We start from the raw sequence: 14,002 nt of genomic DNA on the forward strand, positions 1-14,002 counted from the left end.
GTGGAATACATTAACTAAAACGCAAATATTTCCAGCAAATTAAAATGCATTTTCACTGTGTATGGATCCAATAACTCGCTCGGCTGAAAAAACACCCCACAATAAATAGACAAATAAATGATTTAATGCCAGATCAGTTCACCAGTTAGAACCACTATGCAATCACATAAAAAGTTATTGAAAAGGTCAGGTGCTACAAATGGTAACTGGAAACAGGAGATAAGAGCAAAAGGGAAAAAAAAAAAGGCAAAAAGTCTTCTGCAGGAGGGTATTTCTAATCATGACAGGGCAGACCCCTACAAATCACAGAACTGAACTCATACTTTCTGAACCTAAACGTTCCCTGACATTGTAAACACACTTCCCCTCTCCTGGGCCTGGTTCCTCCAGATGTAAACAAACTTGTGTTATTTCCCTAGCTCACGTGGTAGGTATGCACACTGTGATCAGAAGAACTCTGCCTATCTGATAGGAAGAGTCATTGAGGAAGAATCCGTACGATTTTGCGTACACCATTTTTTCTTCTTTCTAATTAATTGTATTAAAAACCCCATAAAAATGGTATTTAAGAAGTCATGATACCCACAATTAAAAAATGTCATTCTGAATATAAATTCAGTCTGGTTAGATCTAAACTTTTGTTTAATTCAGTTTAATTGGCCACCATATAGGTATCTATTAGATAATTATCTGTCATGACAGGTGATATATGATCAGAAACACTTATGAACTCCAAGATCTATTGCTAATCAGCTCCTGCAATTTTTTCATTCATTCCTTTCCTTGCAGGATAAAATGCAAAGTCTATCTTGTCTTTTTAGCACATGACAAGTACTAGATTTATAGAGTTATACAAAGGAAATTCTTGACAGTTATGTCGTTTTATTTTTTATTTTTTCTGAATATTGACTAGGATAATTCTGGCTATAACTGAGAATTCTTTGCATATGCTATACTATTAAAAAGAGTGTAAGTTCTGAACAGTTTATCTTTAAGAATGAGAAGACAGTCAGAGCCTTGGCATATTCTCCCTACAGAGCCATGGATACATGGCCAGAAGTCGTGAAGCAGAGATTGAGTGGCCAGAGCAGGATAATATAAACCTGGACTCTTCACTGCCTTGAATTTAGCATAGTGATAATGAAAGGTTTCATTAATGTTTAATACAAAGAAGTCAATTTCAATTCTGACTTCTTGTTTTTATAATGTACAAAAATCATTACTTGAAAAAAAAAATCACTCTGGACTAGAAATCAGTGCACAAGTCTAAACATTTTGAAACAGTATGTGCTGACAGTTTGAGGATGGAACATTCCAATGTCTCACTGACGTGCTCCCACAGAAGGTTTTAATTGTAACAGAACAGTACTTTCTGGTGGAAAGATACGCTGTCAGAAAATTACTGACCCAGCTTGTTTCAGACCTGCTGCTGAAAAGCTCTGCAAAACTACCAGTTTCTCCTACCGTTGCTGTCACTGGAGCTCTCTTCATCCAGTGCACCCCAACGCTTAACAAGTACTTTTCTCCTCGGCCAGCAGATGGCAGATTTTCTGCTGCAGTAAAATCCCTGATCCCCAAATGCGATCTCCAAATTAGGGTTTTGTGCTTGCCAGGAAAGGCTCAACATTCAGCGCCTCGTCTGTGTTAGTAACACTGCAAATCAAACACCACATCTGTGCGACCAGGATTAAACGTTAAGCTCCATCAAATGCGCATAAAAAGCGCACCAGTCACTTATTATGTGCAAGGTGTATAAATGCTGTAAGTGTAATTTCGTGAACATAAAAAAATAATAGTTAGTCCTGCATCAGAAAAAACGCAGTGTGCCTGGTATAAACAATTGGACATAGGAGTCTAGGGTGTGAAAATATGTCTGAATTAAGCCTGTTCGTGATACTGCTGAGAACCAGAGCCCCCTGATGGCCATTTTGCTACTGTCTCCCTTCTCTCTTGTTTATTCCATCTGTGGCAATGAGACAAAAATACGTATTTTAACCGACATGAAAAAATCCCAGCTTTACTTTGAATGGCCTGCTGGGTTTCTGCTGTAATTCAGACGTGACCTTTTAATCACACTCTGCAATTCCAGTCATCCTCTAATGCTATGTTCCCATCGTGTAACTAGCCAGGGGAAAGAGATGTGCAGGCACCTAACAATAGAAAATGGGGGGAACTAACAGTGAATACTGGGATTTGATGAGATGTAAGAACCCACTTCTTTCCTCTTTTTCTTAAGTCTCCCAGCCAGCAAGATTATTGCTCCCAGTTCAGAAATTACAGCTCTGAGGATAAAATGGGTCTAAATGGCTAGAAAATTAGAAATGGCAACACGACATGGTCACTGATGTATAGACAGAGCCATACCAAATCTGAAGCTCAGATTCCTCAAGTATTCTTAAAATATACATATATATATATATATGGAGATAGATATTTTCAGTTCCACAACCAGCTACTCACACACGATTCTCGATTCTGCTGTGTTTACAAAAACCAGATTTGTATAATTCAGCTTCCACAGCTTTAATTATGCTTTAAGCAAAGTTGTCTTGGTAAAATGTAATTAATAGCAATGTTTCTATCGCATTCCAAAGTAAGAGGAAGGCTGCTTTAAGGAGGAAAGAGTGGAAGTTTTCCTAATTGGGTAAGGCATCTTGCTACAATGAATACTAAAATTACTGCTGCTACTGAACTGGTTTCAATCTGCTGCTCAGTGAAAACTCAAACACAAGCTCTAAAGGAGTAACTCCTCTCAGTACGTAATAACAGATCACAGAAACCTGATCTTGTGATCCCTTCTGCCACAAATACCAGATCGCACATTGCTGAGCTGTGATTTCAAAACCAGACATTAAACTGCTGGTTTCACACCGTGAACCAACCTTGCTGTTTCAGTTCAAAGTGAGTCACAAAGAATTCCCGACAGAATCCAGATTCATGCAAAAGAAGTACATTTGCTGTAAAACCGATACGCCTGAACCCAAAACATCTTTTGTGAGAAGTCACTGTACAAGTACAGTGGATGACCCCTCCATCTTCCACTGCAAGCACTCATTACAGGAGACCTAGTACACAGCTTTACTTGAAATGAAAGAGTAGTTGTGTGAACAACAAAACAAGGGAGTGAACAAACAAAACTGATTCAGGCAGGGAATGAGTGAGGGTATACCTTTTACCCAGGGAGGGCATTTTTTTAATTAAACTTAGATTACTATAGGAAAAAAACAGTTGGGGTAGATAAGAACAGAGTACTACTGAAATGTCATGGTCATCAACAAAACATGGGATCCATAGCACATTTAAAGAAATATTTTTACCTACATGCCCAAAACATTACTGTTCAGTACCTTGAAAAATCCACCAGACACATGTAAATAAATTTAAATGATAAAGGAACATTATTTCTCTCTAACCCTTAAGCATTTCAGCCGAAGTGAATTCCTTTCCATTCAATTTAATAGGAAAAAAGATTAATCCCATAAAGCATCACAGAAAAGTAAATCTACTATAGCTGAATTCACTTCATTACCTATGTGCCAGCTGTTCTACTAGCTGTGTATTAACTAAAATAGTCGTAATGATTACCAAAAATAATAATAATGATAATCAAGGGATATAATGCAACATAACACAACTTCCCAGGAATCAATCCAGTATTGACAAAATGCCTCATAAAGAAAAATCAGTTCCAGAAGGTGTCTAGCTGTCATAAGACTGTTTAAATAATCGCTCTGAATTCACCTAAACTGAAAAATCTTATTTAAGCACATAGGCCTAATTTTAAATTGTGCTGAGAAACCAGTGCTCCCATTAACTTTAAATAGCTTTGTGAGTGCTCAGCATGTCTAAAAATCAAGCCTTGGAGCACTCAGCTAGTGCCTTTGGTGTAGAAAAACCATTACTTGAAAGAGAGCTGGACACTGAGTAGTACAGTTGCAAGACAGAAAAAGGTGATTATGGACAGCATTAACCCTCAAAAATAGCTCATGCATTTAGAAATGTTTTGGGAACTGGTGCAGGTCCTGGCAATAATCACAGCGGCACTAGTGGCTTAATTGCTTTTTTTTTCCTGGCTCAAATACAGAGATTAGAGTGTTCTGGGCAATGTTTTGTCATACTTCCTTCTTCTCTTGACCATTCCCACAAAATAAACCAAATTGAAGAAGCAGAAAAACAAGCACAAAGTACAAGATCTCCTTTTTCCTCAGAGTTCCGTACAAATGTGCAGACAGATTAATAGACTTACAAACAACCCTTTGTTTAGGTTACCTTTATCTAAAGGCCCTTTTCTACCAAAAGACAACCAAGAAGACTTTGAAACTTCCTCTAAAGCTGATAGATTGGTTAGTTGTAGTTTACACAGTCTAGCACAAGAGTAGCTTCAACAAGACAGTTGTAGTGCATCTGCACTTCGTTTTGCACACTGGACACAGCTGATCAGCCACAACATGTGTGTAGTAGCGCTACTGTAGCTCTTCTCTTTTTCAGTGTAAATATGTACTTTGGTTCCAGTTGATGGTGGCAATAAATACACAAACTATAAGCAAGAGATAATTACCTGCAGCATATGAGAATAACCTGTCAATTAGCAACATGACTGATTCTGGCTACCTCTTTTTGCCAACACAGACCTACATTAAGTTCATCTAAGACTGAAACAATAACTTTCCACTAAATATTTATCTACAACAACTAAATTTTACCTGCATAAGGATCATCCATTCCTTCTTGAATAGTTACCCGACACACAGGGTTTTATTATATGGGGTCATACTTGACTGAAGCATCATCTCAGATCTCTGAAGAACCCAAACTGATTTGGTACACAGGGTGAGTGAACTTCCATGAAATGCAGAGCCTAATGCTCTGTAGAACTCAGACACATACAAAATTATTCACTCCAGCAAGATATTAGCAACTGTTTGGAGCAGAAGATGACTACACCCTTGTCACCTGGATTATCACGATCATGGATTAAGCCTTGACTTTTATGTGCTGGCTCAAGGGACCCATGCAAAACTGAACAGGATGTCATCAACCACTGCCTGCAGTGGGGACTACGGTAAGTAAAAAGAATGGTTCCAAAGACCGCAGATAAGCTGTCTGCAGCTTACGACACTGACAAAATGAGTGTGACTCACAAAATGAGTCTGACTCCTAAAAAATACACTTACACATCCAGTTCCTCATGACATGCCTTTGAAATGGCAACTGATGTATTCACGATCGATATAGCTATCCCAGCGTCATTCACAGCTGAGAAACGGCATGTATAAATGCTATAATCTCAAGGAATAACAATTTCACAGTGAGAGACGGTACTGCTAACAAAATTCAGAATCCCAATTGTACTTTTATTTATTTACAACCTGAACTGATGAATCTTGACCAAGCCAAAAGGCTGCTATTGGAGAAATTCACTCTGACTCAATCTTCAAACAAAATTCCAGGAGAAACGGTCAAACATTTGATAAATGGCAATAACTACAAAATAAAAAAATGCAAAGGAAAGGCTGTTCTATCCGAGCATACTCAATAATACATCAATCAGTTGGTTGAGCAATATCAACATACTATTATCAACATAACTAAGACACTCAGTGTTATCACTGCCTTTAGTATCCCTCTGAGGTCCTGCTACGCAAACATGGCAGGTGTGCTGGGTTTGCTGGGCAGGGCACACGGGTTAATTTATCTCAAAAAGAGACTGAGAGAATGAACATGGGAATGAGAGCAAAAAGCTGCACAATGTGACAGGCTAAACAGATGTAGAAACAGCAGCAGCAGCTTTTGGGATGAGTGTTTAGTAGATAATTCTGCAGAAAGCATGGAGAGTCTTGGCCTACAAATCTCACCCTGTTCCAAAGATTCCACTGAAAGCAGGTCTGATATCAGTTCTGCATTCAGAACTAAAGATTGATAAAATATCAATTTATCATAAGAATCTCTTCTTAGAAAATATAATTGCACTTGCACTTTGAAAGGCTTCACAGTGCTGCACATCTGAATGTAACAACTGACACATTTTAATACAGACAGAATTCCTAAGCGTATGCTGAAATTTTTCAGCACTAGTTTTTCTTCTTCCTTATCTACCTGATTTTTTTTTTTTTTTTACAGCTGCCTTTACCCAGGGGAACAATAATAATGCCAAAGCAGCGTCAAAAAGCAGGTATCTTGAAGCAGCAGTATTTTCTAACTGTTAATCACTCTTCTCTCTCCTTTCTTTGCAGCATTTCCTCCCGAAAGCAAGGGAATGCGCTTGCTTGCTCATCACTCTTGCTACCCTAAACAACTGAGATAGCTTTGTTCTTCTGCACCAGCAGTTCTGCTCATGTACACTGAAACTGAATTTCCTTTTTTAGACAGCAAGGACGCAGACTTTCTTCCTCTTCTCCCTCCCTCTGCCTCCCGTCCCCCTCCCTTCCCCCTCCCTCCTACAGCCTTTGCTGTGCCCTCATCTTACCTTCAGCAGCAGAAGAAATCCATGCTGCAGTTTTTTTCTCGTTAGTAGCTCTATGGCAACAGCAGCTCTAAGGCAGCAGTCCTTGATGCTTCTCACTTTTCTCCCTCTCCTTCTGCATAAAGATATGCGGCTTGTTTTGCCCACTAAATTAACAAAGACAATTCCAATGTGAGGTAAATTAACAAACACAATTCTGATCTGATTGATTTTAGAAAAAATATGCTCCCAAGGGTACAAAGTTGTATTCCCCAAAGAGCTGAATGCAATGCAAATGAATAATAGTAAAGGAAACGAGACAAATCCTTCTATGTAATAAAGATAAGCTATGTAAATTCATCTCTGTGATACTCAGCCTTTTTTGGACAGAAATGTGAAAAAAATGAAAAAAATCTAAGTTTAAAATGCACAAAATACTACATCCAAATGAAGTCCAGAAAGCTGTAACTATTTTGTAATTGTTTGACTGAGTCTTTATTTATTATTAACACATAAATTAAAATGAGTGGTTTGCTTGTTAAATTTCTGCTAAAGCAAAAGGAATAATGTTATGCAAGATCCTGTAGTCTTGCAATCCATGGAAAAGTATATATGAGAATGTATTTGGAAATGGTTAACACAAGCTACAGAAGACAAACGAGCAAGCAAAGAAAAAGCACCAGTAACTGAGTAGTTATTGAATAGCTATAACATCTACTTGCTTATAAATTAGGATTTTCCTAACTTTCCCACTTCTAAATTAATCAGCAAAACGTGCTACAAATAAAGGCTGAGTATGTTAGAAAAAAACAACTGCATAAGACTCAGAAACAATTATTGCCAAAAGCTCTTAAAGTATCTAGCACAAGATAAAATGACTTTGAATAGCAGCACTTATATTTTCTTTTCTTATTGCGAAATGCCAGTAAATCATAACTTAATCACTTTTCAGACACGTGTGAAATAAAGAAATCAATATACTTCTGTAATTCGACATGAGCTCTCCTTTCTGTCTCCTGCTGTGTAAAGAACAAAGGTTTCTGGTCACTGCCAACGGCTGTGACAGAAATGCTGAACTGCATGCCCTGGATTAGTACAAGAAACACCACAGTAATTCCGAGCTAAAATAACGTGATCACCTGCATCCTGTCTGTGCTTGCATCAGTGGATCCTGGGAGAATCTGGGCAGCTGTTCTTGGGCACAACCTGAAAATAAAAGAATGAATTGCACCTTACATGTTGATTTTTGCTGTATCTGGTGGTATTCAATCAGCACACAAAATAAAATGTTATAGCATTCTGCAATGAGTTACAGCACAAACAATTGGAACTAAGGACTGGCCTACGGATGTTTCACAGCCCTAAAAAGAAACAGCAAAGAACAGAGTTGAAAAGTTACTGGCTAGTTCCTTAGCAGCCCCCTTGGCAACCTAGGCGCACGTTTCAGATGCAGTTATGACAACAGCATGCATCTGTAATATTGTTAAAGACCTTGGAATATTTACATTTGTCATCCAAAAAATCTCAGAAGGATTAACAAAACAAAACTGAATAAACAAATATCAATGTTTAACTTAATTTTTTAAAAAACTTTCAGCCAGGTGGAACCTCAGCTCCCCACCCAGAATGACTGCTCTGCAGGGCTGAAGCACAGCACACAGAGCAATCAGCCTCAGCCTTAAACAGTTTACAATCTAAGGGATACTTCTAAAACAGGAGATTATAATTCCCATTTTACAGGCAGATGAAATAAGGGCACAAAGCTGAAACTGCTCATCTACAATTTCATATTAAGCCAGTACTGCTGACAGAAATAAAGCTCAGCGAATCTGAGCTATAGCTACCTGCAGAAATGCATAGGTTCCATTTCCTTAAAAAAACATTAAAGCTGTGTAGAAAACTATCAGTTTGAAGAAATTAAGGTTTGCCTTGAGGCCCTACCTCTAACTACATAGCTCATTTTATTAACGACAGACTATTTATCTTTGTTGTTAACGTTTACATGTTGTAACAAGCTCTACAGACTGCAAAATACTCCGTTTTGGAGGTTAAAATGCTCTGCTACAGAAGGAGACAGAGACTTCAGCAGACATACAGGGCTGGATATGAACAGAAAGGGCTTCTGTTAAATAATAACGAAGTGATTTCTGTATATCTTGCTCTTGCTGTTCAAAGATGTACACATTTTAAATATTCTGACAACAAAAGCCCGTAAGATGCTCACAGCACACTGCACAGCTTTCTGTGCAATGCTGTATCAGCTCAAACCCTAGCCGTTTTGCTGTCACGGATCTGAGATGGGCCCTCGTAACTTGCAGCACCGTGCAATCCTTCTGAAGAGCAGCGTGCCTGATGTTTCAAGGCAGAAATCAGGATGGGGAAAGAGAGTCATCTGACGACTTCATTAAACAGGGCACAGAGCACGCGGACATCTATCAAGGTAGGCATACCTGCAACGCACATAAGGGATTTTTGTTTTACCACAAAATCTGATCCTGTGAATATAGCCCTGTAAAATCAAAGAACTGCTCGGGCATTTTGGGAGTTTTTCTCTTAGCTTGCATGCGTTAGGTCCTCCTTGTAAGAACATAAAAAGCACTCTGTTTTGTGTCGGGTTTTAAATCGATGAGGAGAGGTACTCAGAATTAAATACAGAGTATAGTGGGTGTTTCAAAAATGAAATGACAGAAATCAGCTCAGAGATTATAAATCTCAAGCATCATCAGTGGATTCCAAATTGAACCATGAGAATAAATAATTTACATGGATGGTTTACCAATATTAGAAGGAAAAAATGTTTCTTTATAAAAACATATATTGTTAAATTTACCTTTTTCTCAGAAATGAAAACAATGCTATTTGCAGGCTGTCTCGCAGAAGTATATGACATGCACTATTTCATGGTAGTGCAGACGTCTTCCAATTGCCTTAAAAAACAAACGTTACCACAGGACTCTGCCAGGATGTTATCAGCAGCTGCCACCTGTTAATCTGTCCAGCTTTCTTTGCTTTTGCAGGAGAAAGAACAAACTTTACCCCGAAAGAATGCACGCAGCTTCTATCAAAGGCTGTGTAAGCCTCTTCCCGTTACCCATCTCCACATTTTTCAAACGTTTGCCCATATGTAACCTCTGAGGCAAATACTATTACCGCACCTTACAGAGGAAAAAAATGAAGTGCAAACTTCTTGTTCCAGTAAAAGTCAACGGGAAGTCCCTAATAAATATTACCTGTTCAATTTTATTGCTAGAATGACATGCCTGTGGCCACCCTGGGAGTCCTCTACATAACAGAGAACAGAGCTAAGCTGATGCCACGTCCTGGGCACGACTACAAGCCTTAACAACAGTAAGGAATAATGTAGTCACTCGATCAAGGAGAGAATTCAAGACCTGGAACTATGAACATCGCGTTTCACAGCATGCAGAGGCCTGAAAGACTGAGAAAATCATAGAAAAATCTATTTTTCTGTTTTAAGTATTTGAGCTGGGAATATTCAGTAACATTGCTGGGAAGGAGAGGACTTAGGCTAAGAAACAAACCATGCAAACCTGAAGCAGGAACACCCCTTGGAGACTTGTGCTCGAAGCAATTAGGGAGCACAAGCTGCAAACCACCGTGCGCACATTGCAGACAAGTGAGTCAGCTGGTCAGCAAAAGGTCCTGGCCACCCAGTGTCGTCTGGGTGGGACAAATAAATGGACTAAAGCTGCCTAAATCCCACTGGCTTTCCATAGTGCTTGGCTCCTAATTCAGTTAAGCATTTTTGACAGTGTTCCTTAATGGCCGAAAGCTTTGACTAGGAGAGAAAATTCCGTGTCTGGAAGTACTTTCAATTCACTCGGCACGGGCATCTTGGAGATTTCACAACAAAAGTCTGATTACAGCTACAAAGAATAGAAATATCTGTCAGAACAGAACAAAGTTGTAAAATGACTTTTTAAAAGGATGACAAAGCAAACCTAGCAGCCTAAAGTGCTAAAATCACCATGATGTGGATTTCAAATTACCCCAAGATACTAAAGAATACAAATCAGGCCTTTCTCAGAGCATTAAAAACACTGCATTTTATAAACTGCTGTTACTTCATTTGTTCAGATTGTAATTTCAGTGGAATGACCAAAAAAAAGTGCGAGTTAGCATTAATGAAGCCCTGTGACTGCAGTTAAATAACAAGTACGGGTCTCCTGGAATTCAAACCTTCTTTCTCTGCTGGAGACTTTCCAGAATCTTTGCTATCCACTCCTACATCCGAGGAAGCATGCTTTTGTTTAGGCAGGATCCTTTGGGAATGATGAATTGAAAAACATTACTTCTTGCTAACAACACTCTAACAAGTCATCTTGATCCTCAGCATGGCCTACACTGAATAAACTCTGTCTACAATCACTTTCTCTGCCCCGCTTGTGGGAATCACGTAATATATGGTATGAACTCCAGCAAAGACTAGAGTGCAATGCAGGAGAGGAACTTGGGATCTTCCATGTTTCCCGTGAAGTGCGTGACAGCTTCACGGTATGCTCAGATCATGGTATGAGATTTCTAAAAGGAGGTTTCTGAAATTTCCTAATGCAAACTGCGACGTTGTCTTTGCCAGAACACTGACGAGCAGGGACTGCTCAACTAGAGCTCAGTTTCACGAGGTGTCGACTCCTACTGCTGTCTTTAGATACATCATTCTTTACTTCAATCTGCGTGAATAATGACTGGAAACCCAGCTGCTAAACCAGCTAGTCCATCTGTTACCCCATATTAATAAATGCATAATTATTATGCTCATTCCCACCAAAGATCTCATGATTCACCAAGATTGTCTTTTGTCTTCTACTGAAGCATATAGCGTGCACATAAATGTGGCCATGGATCCTAATAATAGTAGCACAGACTAAACTATTATTTAGTTTCTTTTTGGTATCACTTCTGTCTGATGATAACATGAACCTGGTCCTTGAGGAGCAAGCTTTCAGTTGAGACTGCTCTAGAAAGCTTAATAAGATTTAAAGCCAAGGGATACAACAAATCCCAGCGTCAATCCAAGATTTTGTCAGTGACAAAAATTTTGTCAGTGACAAAATCTGACCTTTGGACACATTTATGATGCTTCATGCTCAGAACCCAGGCAGAGCATGGCTACCACCAGGCTAAAAATACACAAACTAGATATGAAATCACAAGCAAATTGGCTGTTTGACCTACTATAATCAAAGAGGTATTTCTCAAACAATGTATTCAGGAACACAGCCTTTAAGAGTATACCATGTCCAAAAATTTTCCTTTGGTACAGTTACACCAGGTCTGTTACATCCTCGTCGTGGATGACAATCCTGGATTTTTGCTGTAGTGTTTCACAGACAGAGGACTGGTTCAGTGTCTCCAACACTTTGCTTATCTGAAGTTAATGTAACAGAAGTCCTTCCTCTTTTCATCTGGTGAAATGAGTCAATGATTTTCACTGGAGGAAACACTGGATTCCTTTCTCCATACCTATTGATGTTGAACATTCATATGAATTTCTTTAACACAAGAACTGATGTTTTGTTACTATGCTTAAAGCAAATACTATCTCGCAAGAGGTTACGGACTGGGCTGGCTATCTGATTCTACAGCAGTGGATAAAAATGAAGAACAACAAGAGCAAATATGGCCCACGAATCGCATTTCTCAAATTCTGCCAAACTCTGCCACAACCACGTGACAACAGATACCAATGCACTCAGAATCTTCTTATATTAAAGGATCAAGTAAATCACATATGAATAGTTCCTCAGGAACATGGAAGTTTCAAGTTCCTCTATAAAGAACACTGATCATGAGCTCTGCAGGGCATGTATGTTGTTTGGCTCCATACTCAACTAATGTCTGAATAAAGAAATCTTGGCACCGGATTGAGAGACTCCCAGATGCTGTTACCATAGATATTAAATAACAAAAACAATTAAAAAAAATTATCCCTTGATTGAAGTTAATGGTCAAAAACCATTTTCTTAATTTTATTTTTGAATGGGATGAAGTTTGGAGACCACACCTGATGTCAAGTGGAATAAAACAAGACTTGTAGCAAATTCAGAGTTTATCCTTAATTTTCCATAATTGTCCTTAAAGAAAGCTGAGAAAACCTTGTTATTTTAAAATTAACTTCTGTCAAAACAGAATGTTCAAAGTGGTTTGAATACGTAAGTAATCTGAAGTAATCTGATGCTAATTTGTCTACAGGAAAAGATAAATCAGGAATCTGAGATGATGGCTTAAATGTTTATTTAAAAGGCATTTAAAATCTGTAGAAAATGATGGATTACCTTCCTGAGTTTCCCAGATGCCAATAAATCTTTTCACTCAGTTTTGCAAAGAAAGTAAGGCCTAATTAAATATTTTAAAGTATCTACATTCTACGGGTTTTTTAACTGCTCAAAGTTCTTAATAAAAATACTCAGTAGTTTTAGTTCTTCAGAGTAAACTGAAAGTCATTTTTAATGGGAAATTTAACTGTGCTAGCCCCAAGTTGTTCGGGTCCTTTCCGCAGCCCATCCTGGTGCTTTTACAGCCAGATGTTTATGGGGCCAGGCAAACTGCTATTATTCAGGAAGGCCTCCAGTCACTGTCGTGGGGCTGCCTAAATTGCAAAAACAAGCAATATCCTCAATCCTTTCCGTCCAGCATGGGGGGGCAAAACTTGAGATTTTTACGGTGGGTCAACAGAGAAGCTGTGTTTACATAATTTAGCTTGGATATCGGCAAGTGCGGTGTTATTTTTACAGATGATGTTGCCCCAGCTGATGCTACCATAGGAAGAGCTGAAGTAATTTAGTCTCTTGGAGATTATCTTTACAGATATTCTAGACATTTCTAGACAATTTACAATGTTCTAGACAAGTAAAGGGGTTGAGTTTTTCAAGCGCCGACTCCATTTGTTCATATATAATCACTATGGAAACAAATTCTAGAAGTGACTCATGTAAAACCCATTACAGTTGGTACAAATTATTGCTTACAACTTACTTTATTTGCCTACATTAGAAATATCGATGAACATACTATCGCAGAACCTGGTAAGTGTATTGAAACCTTTTTTTTTCCTCTAAAACAGTATGAAAGCAATGGGCAGGATCCCTGATTCCATCGAACCAGTTGGCAGAGGGACATTTTCCTCGCTGCCTTCCTTTGGGCTGCGCTGACCTCCAACTCTTGACAAGTTTTTCAGGCGCATCGCTATGCGGGGAATGGCTGCGGGCCACAGCGCTGCATTTCGAGCAGCGCTCTGGGGACCCATCCAGCTCAATCCCCACAAACACTCGCCAAACGAGCCTTCATCCCCTTAAAAAAACATCCATTTTTAACACCCCGGGATGGATTTACCGCCTCAGAGCCCGGCAGAGGAGGCCCCGCCGCCCCGCCTCACGTTACCTCGCTGCCACCATTTTGCCTTCCTCACCTCACGGCCCTTCCCGCCGCAGGTCCCGCTCCCCCCGGCGCTGCCCCCATCCTGCGGGGAGACCCCCACCCCACCCCACCCGCACCACCACCTCTCAGCGGGCAAAAAGGGAAAATTTTGGGCTCGCGGGG

General features: G+C 39.3%; 1 long non-coding RNA gene across 2 annotated transcripts in view; it reads right to left on the reverse strand.

The window, feature by feature from the left end:
* LOC121075095 overlaps window positions 1–13,916 on the reverse strand; it is a 44,785-nt gene extending 30,869 nt beyond the window's left edge. For both annotated transcript variants that reach the window (XR_005822714.1, XR_005822715.1), the window contains exons 1-3: window positions 13,844–13,916; window positions 7,582–7,648; window positions 6,467–6,609 (exon numbers count right to left, since the gene is read on the reverse strand). This is a non-coding gene — a long non-coding RNA (uncharacterized LOC121075095). The remainder of the gene's footprint in view (window positions 1–6,466; window positions 6,610–7,581; window positions 7,649–13,843) is intronic.
* Window positions 13,917–14,002: the final 86 nt, after the last annotated feature.

The sequence above is a fragment of the Cygnus olor genome, chromosome 9 (genome assembly GCF_009769625.2).
Source record: "Cygnus olor isolate bCygOlo1 chromosome 9, bCygOlo1.pri.v2, whole genome shotgun sequence".
Lineage (NCBI taxonomy): Eukaryota > Metazoa > Chordata > Aves > Anseriformes > Anatidae > Cygnus > Cygnus olor.